Source organism: Procambarus clarkii, chromosome 57 (assembly GCF_040958095.1).
Source record: "Procambarus clarkii isolate CNS0578487 chromosome 57, FALCON_Pclarkii_2.0, whole genome shotgun sequence".
NCBI classification, from domain to species: Eukaryota; Metazoa; Arthropoda; class Malacostraca; order Decapoda; family Cambaridae; genus Procambarus; species Procambarus clarkii.
This window is the reverse complement of record NC_091206.1, coordinates 13746548-13756643: the sequence shown is the minus strand read 5'-3', so window position 1 is coordinate 13756643 and position 10096 is coordinate 13746548.

Here is a 10096-nt window from a genome sequence, read left to right as displayed (position 1 = left end):
AACCTGTAAGGTGGGCTGTGTGTGTACGTAACCTGTAAGGTGGGCTGTGTGTGTACGTAACCTGTAAGGTGGGCTGTGTGTGTACGTAACCTGTAAGGTGGGCTGTGTGTGTACGTAACCTGTAAGGTGGGCTGTGTGTGTACGTAACTTAAATACTGACTCACTTCCCCTTTCCTATCACGGTTCTCTCCTTGCTCCCTAGAGTGACTCCCTCCCCTCCCTGGCGTGACTCCTCCATCGCTCGCTTAAATCCACATAATCCGGAAATGGGAGGGGCGGTGATCCCAGTAATCCCCACCCGGCGCTGCTCAAGATTGGGGATCGTTCTCATCATCTCAGGTGTGTAGGGGTGTTCCTTTTCTTCCTAGTTCCCTGGTTCGTGGCTTGCTGGAGTCTTGGCTGATTTGGCTGGTTCCTGGCTGGTTCCTGGCTGGTTCCTGGCTGGTTCCTGGCTGGTTCTTGGCTGGTTCCTGGCTGGTTCCTGGCTGGTTCTTGGTTGGTTCCTGGCTGGTTCCTGGCTGGTTCTTGGCTGGTTCCTGGCTGGTTCCTGGCTGGCTCCTGGCTGGCTCCTGGCTGGTTCCTGGCTGGTTCCTGGCTGGTTCCTGGCTGGTTCCTGGCTGGTTCTTGGTTGGTTCCTGGCTGGTTCTTGGTTGCACAGGTGACTAGTAGGCTCCAGGCTCTTGACTTTTTAACTTTCAGGATCTTTACCTTTTAACTGGCAGACTCTTGGCTAGCTCCCAAATGGTTCTTGAAATTGGTTTCATCATGGCTGGCTGGATCAGGGCTGAGTGGTTCATATGGTTTGCAGGTTCATGGTTCTTGTCTGGTTCTAGTGTTGGCTAAGGTGCACTTGCCTTATATGGAGCAGCTCCATCTCCCTGAGCAGCTTGCATAGAGACAAATTGAGTTTATAAATTGTTTACTCTTTCCCCTCCAACTCTCTGGTCGTCGAATTCACTCTAATATAGCCATAGAGGCGAGGGATCACTGCTGTATATATCTACCGTCACTCTACCTGCGAGACATTTTGTTATCTATACCTGAGAGATATGTTTGTTATCTATACCTGAGAGATATGTTTGGTATGTATACCTGAGAGATATGTTTGGTATCACTCTACCTGTAGGACATGTATGGTACCAGTCTAAGCATGGCGTGCAGGAGAAAAGCTACGCTGTGTTTCGTATGACTGTCTTGAGGTGACCTTGAGGTGTTTTCGAGGATCAATATCTCCGAGGCCCGGTCTTAAACCAGACCTCCTGGTTAAGAGTCTGATCATCTAGTCTGCTAGGTCTTTTCTGTTCGCAGTTTGATTTACTGAACCGTCAAATCTGGTATCCTGCTGATTGGTACCAATCTGAATAGAAAATCCTGATGGGTAACCTGATGTCCTGATGTCTCCTTCGTTTGTATGTGTTTTTTTTCTTGTTACTACCGAGGCATCCCTGTTTGCTTCTTACATGTATATGAATAACATTCAGACCAAATATACAACTACGATCGAGGGAGGACTGAGTGACTGAGTGCAACAGTGCAACACAAGAGTGCAACAGGCTCAGTGCAACACAAGAATAATGATACATTTCACACAATATGGTCACATGCACTGAGGCAGTCTTCCTCACGGTGGAATCTTATTGGTGGGTGATGGAATTCCTTGTTTAACTGTTCACAATGTGTGTGTGTGTGTGTGTGTGTGTGTGTGTGTGTGTGTGTGTGTGTGTGTGTGTGTGTGTGTGTGTGTGTGTGTGTGTTGACTTGGCCCTCCAGCGTAGGTATCACCTCTCACACTCCACCAAACAATAATTACTGCATTGTTCTCCCTCACTGCCCCTCACTCTCCTCTCTCTCTCTCTCTCTCTCTCTCTCTCTCTCTCTCTCTCTCTCTCTCTCTCTCTCTCTCTCTCTCTCTCTCTCTCTCTCTCTCTCTCTCTCTCTCTCTCTCCCCTCTCCTCTCCCATCTCTCTCGTTCCTCCCTCTCTCCTCCTTCGCTCTCCCGTCCTTCATTCCCTATACTTATCCCACATCAGTTTATCCAGAACAAAAACAAAACACATATCATTTGCGTATATTGGTAGGGCGAAACGAATCATTAAAGTGAATAGGAAGAATAATGCATTATATTTATTTAAATTAAAAATTATCTCTCAACTCTTTCTGTTCTTGAATTTCCGAAAGAAGGTCAAGGAAAACACTTGTGAAAAGTGTCTTAGTGAGTCCATCAGAAGATATATTAGAAGTCTTTTTGATGTCACTGGTGGTTCAAGAAGCTGTTTTATATGGAGACAACAGTCTCCCTATAGAGCAGTTCGGATTCAGATTTGATGTCCAAATGGCTTGGACAGGATGGGAAGGAAGGAAGAGGGATGGGAAAGTGAAATTCTGGAAAAGGATTTGAGTGTGGAGAGAGGAGACTTGAAATTTGGGTGGCCTGTCCACCATAGGTTGGTGGACAGGCCACCCAAATGTGTTGTAACTGTGTAAATCAGTTACACAGTTACAAAACCTGGTCTACACCCATCTAACTAGGCGACAGCTTTACAGTCACATGCAAGCACTACTTACAACAAGCAAACTTTACATATGTTATCTTGAGGTTATCTTGAGATGATTTCGGGGCTTTGCAGTGTCCCCGCGGCCCGGTCCTCGACCAGGCCTCCACCCCCAGGAAGCAGCCCGTGACAGCTGACTAACACCCAGGTACCTATTTTACTGCTAGGTAATGTGTAGGAATCTTTCCCCATTTTACTATTATCCGCCAATCCGAGGTTCCTTGACTATTATTTTGTCCAGCCCTTCACGTCTTTCTCAATAAAAATAAACTCTAAAGAATCATAGGTAATTTGAAGCACCATATTTATCATCCATTCGGCAACATTTTAAAACTTAAAGTTGCATTACATATCAATAACCCATTTCTACGGTTCCCTGTCTGCCTGAGCAAGGTACAAAACTAATTATGCCGCTGAAGAGTTGGATAGAGTGCCCTTCTGTGCCCAGGGAAGGTCACCAACGTGCCCAGAGAGCTGGGTATAGAACCCTCCCAGCTATACCTACTCAATATAACTTTAAAATATATAGTCGGCACTGTCTGAATGTCTGAATTTACGCTATCATACTCACGGGGAGAGGAAATTGGGTTAACATTTAGTCTAAGCCAAGACATTTGGGTTAACATTTGGGTTAACATTTAGTCTAAGCCAAGACATTTGGGTTAACATTTGGGTTAACATTTAGTCTAAGCCAAGACATTTGGGTTAACATTTGGGTTAACATTTAGTCTAAGCCAAGAACTACAACAACACTCTGGACTCACCCATGGCAAGATAACCAGAATACATCACTACAAGCCAAGAGCTACTACAATACAGTAGCCGATTCCATGGTAAGATCGCGAAAATACAACACCACAAGCCAGGGCGTAAAAGAATACAGTGGTCTGGTGATTGTAATTTACAGTTGGGTGAGAAATAAGGTCGTTAATCACCCAGAGAACAAGCGCGAGTCCGACGCTACGGCGCGCTCTGATCCGGCCCTCAGAAGACCTTTTGCCTCTGCTGGTGTTGATGTTATAGCTGTTGATGTTGTAAGTTGTTGATGTAGCTGTTGATGTTGTAGCTGTTGATGTTGTAGTTGTTGATGTTGTAGTTGTTGATGTTGTAGTTGTTGATGTTGTAGTTGTTGATGTTGTAGTTGTTGATGTTGTAGTTGTTGATGTTGTAGCTGTTGATGTAGTTGATGTTGTAGTTGTTGATGTTGTAGTTGTTGATGTTGTAGTTGTTGATGTTGTAGTTGTTGTTGTTGTAGTTGTTGATGTTGTAGCTGTTGATGTTGTAGTTGTTGATGTTGTAGTTGTTGATGTTGTAGCTGTTGATGTTGTAGTTGTTGATGTTGTAGTTGTTGATGTTGTAGTTGTTGATGTTGTAGCTGTTGATGTTGTAGTTGTTGATGTTGTAGTTGTTGATGTTGTAGTTGTTGATGTTGTAGTTGTTGATGTTGTAGTTGTTGATGTTGTAGTTGTTGATGTTATAGTTGTTGATGTTGTAGTTGTTGATGTTGTAGCTGTTGATGTTGTAGTTGTTGATGTTATAGTTGTTGATGTTGTAGTTGTTGATGTTGTAGCTGTTGATGTTGTAGTTGTTGATGTAGCTGTTGATGTTGTAGCTGTTGATGTTGTAGTTGTTGATGTTGTAGTTGTTGATGTTATAGTTGTTGATGTTGTAGTTGTTGATGTAGCTGTTGATGTTGTAGCTGTTGATGTTGTAGTTGTTGATGTTGTAGTTGTTGATGTTGTAGTTGTTGATGTTGTAGTTGTTGATGTTGTAGTTGTTGATGTAGCTGTTGATGTTGTAGTTGTTGATGTTGTAGTTGTTGATGTAGCTGTTGATGTTGTAGTTGTTGATGTTATAGTTGTTGATGTAGCTGTTGATGCTGTAGTTGTTGATGTAGCTGTTGATGTTGTAGTTGTTGATGTTATAGTTGTTGATGTTGTAGTTGTTGATGTTGTAGTTGTTGATGTAGCTGTTGATGTTGTAGTTGTTGATGTTGTAGTTGTTGATGTAGCTGTTGATGTTGTAGCTGTTGATGTTGTAGTTGTTGATGTTGTAGTTGTTGATGTTATAGTTGTTGATGTTGTAGTTGTTGATGTTGTAGTTGTTGATGTAGCTGTTGATGTTGTAGCTGTTGATGTTGTAGTTGTTGATGTTGTAGTTGTTGATGTTATAGTTGTTGATGTTGTAGTTGTTGATGTTGTAGTTGTTGATGTAGCTGTTGATGTTGTAGTTGTTGATGTTGTAGCTGTTGATGTTGTAGCTGTTGATGTAGCTGTTGATGTTGTAGCTGTTGATGTTGTAGTTGTTGATGTTGTAGTTGTTGATGTTGTAGTTGTTGATGTTGTAGTTGTTGATGTTGTAGCTGTTGATGTTGTAGTTGTTGATGTAGCTGTTGATGTTGTAGCTGTTGATGTTGTAGTTGTTGATGTAGCTGTTGATGTTGTAGCTGTTGATGTTGTAGTTGTTGATGTTGTAGCTGTTGATGTTGTAGTTGTTGATGTTGTAGTTGTTGATGTTGTAGTTGTTGATGTTGTAGTTGTTGATGTTGTAGCTGTTGATGTTGTAGTTGTTGATGTTGTAGTTGTTGATGTTGTAGTTGTTGATGTTGTAGTTGTTGATGTTGTAGCTGTTGATGTTGTAGTTGTTGATGTTTGTAGTTGTTGATGTTGTAGTTGTTGATGTTGTAGCTGTTGATGTTGTAGTTGTTGATGTAGCTGTTGATGTTGTAGCTGTTGATGTTGTAGTTGTTGATGTTAGCTGTTGATGTTGTAGCTGGTTGATGTTGTAGTTGTTGATGTTGTAGCTTGTTGATGTTGTAGTTGTTGATGTTGTAGTTGTTGATGTTGTAGTTGTTGATGTTGTAGTTGTTGATGTTGTAGTTGTTGATGTTGTAGCTGTTGATGTTGTAGTTGTTGATGTTGTAGCTGTTGATGTTGTAGCTGTTGATGTTGTAGTTGTTGATGTTGTAGCTGTTGATGTTGTAGTTGTTGATGTTGTAGCTGTTGATGTTGTAGTTGTTGATGTTGTAGCTGTTGATGTTGTAGTTGTTGATGTAGCTGTTGATGTTGTAGCTGTTGATGTTGTAGTTGTTGATGTTGTAGCTGTTGATGTTGTAGTTGTTGATGTGTAGCTGTTGATGTTGTAGTTGTTGATGTTGTAGTTGTTGATGTAGCTGTTGATGTTGTAGCTGTTGATGTTGTAGTTGTTGATGTTGTAGCTGTTGATGTTGTAGTTGTTGATGTTGTAGTTGTTGATGTTGTAGTTGTTGATGTTGTAGTTGTTGATGTTGTAGCTGTTGATGTTGTAGTTGTTGATGTTGTAGTTGTTGATGTTGTAGTTGTTGATGTTGTAGCTGTTGATGTTGTAGTTGTTGATGTAGCTGTTGATGTTGTAGCTGTTGATGTTTGTAGTTGTTGATGTTGTAGCTGTTGATGTTGTAGTTGTTGATGTTGTAGTTGTTGATGTTGTAGTTGTTGATGTTGTAGTTGTTGATGTTGTAGTTGTTGATGTTGTAGTTGTTGATGTTGTAGTTGTTGATGTTGTAGTTGTTGATGTTGTAGTTGTTGATGTTGTAGTTGTTGATGTAGCTGTTGATGTTGTAGCTGTTGATGTTGTAGTTGTTGATGTTGTAGTTGTTGATGTTGTAGCTGTTGATGTTGTAGCTGTTGATGTTGTAGTTGTTGATGTAGCTGTTGATGTTGTAGCTGTTGATGTTGTAGTTGTTGATGTTGTAGTTGTTGATGTTGTAGTTGTTGATGTTGTAGCTGTTGATGTTGTAGCTGTTGATGTTGTAGTTGTTGATGTAGCTGTTGATGTTGTAGCTGTTGATGTTGTAGTTGTTGATGTTGTAGTTGTTGATGTTGTAGCTGTTGATGTTTGTAGCTGTTGATGTTGTAGCTGTTGATGTTGTAGTTGTTGATGTAGCTGTTGATGTTGTAGCTGTTGTTGTTGTAGTTGTTGATGTTGTAGCTGTTGTTGTTGTAGTTGTTGATGTTGTAGCTGTTGTTGTTGTAGTTGTTGATGTTGTAGTTGTTGATGTTGTAGTTGTTGATGTTGTAGTTGTTGGTGTTGTAGCTGTTGATGTTGTAGTTGTTGATGTTGTAGTTGTTGATGTTGTAGTTGTTGGTGTTGTAGCTGTTGATGTTGTAGCTGTTGATGTTGTAGTTGTTGATGTTGTAGTTGTTGGTGTTGTAGCTGTTGATGTTGTAGCTGTTGATGTTGCTCTTGTTTGTGTAAACCGTGTGATATCTCACCTCATTTTACCCTCCCTCTCACACAATAACTCCCCCCCCCTCTCACTCCACCTCCACCCCCAACCCCATCACCCCCACACCTCCCCACCACCACCACCTCCACCCCGCCTCGCTCTCCTTGTCTCCCCCAACACAATCCTTCCATCCCCCCCTCCCACCTTCTCCCTTAGTTCCCTCTCCACCCCCCAACATTTACCTCTCCCCCCCCCCCCCACCACTTACGATATCATTCCACACACACACAACACAGTTTTGTATCTCCCCCCCCCCCCCCCAACCCCCACCCCCACCTGATAACTTTTCGGGCGAAAATAATGTTAGGCACTAAGCCTAAAATTCAAGGGGAAACTTTCATTTAAGGAGACAACGTAAAATTACCCAAATTTGTCCTCTCGAGGACCCGACCATAAGCTGTCAGGTCAGCGAGGACGATATTAAAACTCTGAATCACAGAGAGATACGACAGTGTGAGTCTCGCCCATTTGTCTTCTGGTAACGTTTTTGATGGTTAGGTTTAATGGTTGGTGTGTGTGTGTGTGTGTGTGTGTGTGTGTGTGTGTGTGTGTGTGTGTGTGTGTGTGTGTGTGTGTGTGTGTGTGTGTGTGTGTGTGTGTGTGTTTACTAGTTGTGTTTTTGCGGGGGTTGAGCTTTGCTCTTTCGGCCCGCCTCTCAACTTTCAATCAACTGTTTACTAACTACTTTTTTTTTTCCACACCACACACACACACACCCCAGGAAGCAGCCCGTGACAGCTGACTAACTCCCAGGTACCTATTTACTGCTAGGTAACAGGGGCACTTAGGGTGAAAGAAACTTTGCCCATTTGTTTCTGCCTCGTGCGGGAATCGAACCCGCGCCACAGAATTACGAGTCCTGCGCGCTATCCACCAGGCTACGAGGCCCCTGTGTGTGTGTGTGTGTGTGTGTGTGTGTGTGTGTGTGTGTGTGTGTGTGTGTGTGTGTGTGTGTGTGTGTGTGTGTGTGTGTGTGTGTGTGTGTGAACCCTTGTATCACGTTTACATTCTAATTTTATTAAACTTGCTTTTTTTAAATCAAATGAAGTACCTACGAAAAAAATACCGAAGCCTTTTTTATAAAAAGAATTTCCTCTTTTTCTATTGTGAATCTCGCCGTTCCTTCATATTGTAATATATTAAGTACGAGAAGGTCATAAGCAGAGGCATAACGAGTTAGACTTTACTGCCCCGTAGACACCTTAAGTTAAGTAACGTAACGTAAGTATATTCACACACCACACCAAAATATTGCACCACAGTGGTGTAAACACTACCTGAACCACCCCCCCCACCTGTAAAACCAGTACCACCAGCCCACTAACACCAGTACCACCACCCCACCAACCACAACAACGTCACACCAAATGCACCACATTTAAAACCGCTATATACAGATGCCACCAGCCAAATAAACTCCCCACAACACAAATGAACCAGAACACTCCCACAGAGACAACGCCAGAATACCGCCACTAGCGTGGCAACAAACAAGCGATCTAGTACACAAAATACACTATACACACCCAAAACAATACACACCAATACCACCCGCCTGGTATACACAATACCAGCACCATCACCAATACCATGAACGTCGCCACACTACCACCAAAACCACTATTATATATATATTTATTTATACACCTGAGTATATAATATCTATTATACATTTCGTGCTATTGACAGAATCGTGTTAAGGGGCATTACTGGCCGACCCTTCACAGTGTTCAAAAAAAAACTTTATAAGCACCTCCACAGGATACCTGATCAACCAGGCTGTGATTCATACGTCAGGCTGCGAGCAGCCGCGTCCAACAGCCTGATTGACTATACCATCAACTAGGAGGCCTGGTCAGAGACCGAGCCGCGGAGACCTTGAGCACCGAAATCAATGCAAATCAGCCGACTCAATCCAGCGATCAGAATAGTCCCAGCCACGCACCTTATCGCCTGTATTTGGTGTATGTGAAGCTGTATGAACTAACGATGAACCACTTCACTTCCACCAGGGTGTATGGCGGATTTATGAAAAACTTGGACTGGCTTCAGTAGCGGCCTCCTGAATTGCTGTGGATTCAGTAGGATTCCAGGTTACACTACTTATACCATGTCGTGGTACACGGGGTAAGGTGCGCGGCTGGGAATACCCTGATCGCTGGTTCGAGTCCCCCCATTGCTCCAAAACGGTATTTTCACAAATTTTTGTTTTAACTGTAGTAACAGTAACAAAGATAAAGATAAAGATCAATAAGATAAAGAGCCTAGGGAGCAATAAGAGAATTGAGAACGGTAACAAAGCATTCCACTTAACAGGCCGTTAAGAACACAAACAACGAGCCGGGTAAACAGGCAGCGGAAACACTTAATTAAGAAACAAGAATCGACCTCTAACAAACAGCGAGCTTCACGGCGCTTAGCAAACAATGGGCCATTTTTGTCTTGTGTAACCTTCATTACAAATTGAATCCCTTCTGGAAAAAAACGAACAGGGAACGAACGAGAGAGAGAGAGAGAGAGAGAGAGAGAGAGAGAGAGAGAGAGAGAGAGAGAGAGAGAGAGAGAGAGAGAGAAAGAGAGAAAGAGAGAGAGAGAGAGAGAGAGAGAGGAAAGAGAGAGAGAGAGAGAGAGAGAGAGAGAGAGAGAGAGAGAGAGAGAGAGAGAGAGAGAGAGAGAGAGAGAGAGAGAGAGAGAGGAGAGAGAGAGAGAGAGAGAGAGAGAGAGAGACTGTTTAATTTGATGAAGAGTGAGGGTTTGTTCACGGAAGGACTCTAAGGGGAGAGAAGTGAGGTGGGAAAGAGAGGGGATAGATAGAGGAAAGGGTGGGAAGGTAGTGGTGGAATAATGATGTGACGGGGGGGGGGAGGAGGGAGGCAGTAGAGTAGTGGACGGGCTGTAAGAGGATAGGAAAGGACACGGACGAAAAGGCACAGAGTGATTCATTAGCATTTGCATCCCCCTCCCCTCCCCCATCCCCCCCAAACACCTCTTACATAATAGGGCTTACTAGAAGGAAATAATTCTAGCTTCTTCTTAGAGAAGACATCTTCTTAGAAGACTCTATCAGTTTTGCTTTGACTTAGACATTACTATTTCCGCCTAAACTACCTCTTTCTTTGGTTCAGTATATCCACATGATTCATATATTTCTCAATTTTCCACCTGTGTCCTATCGTTCTGATTTCAAGCTCGTTGGAAATTGTTTCTAACTAGTTTGTTCCTCTTAGTATTTAACATGTCGGAATCATGACGACTTTGAGGTCATTGTTTCGTAATT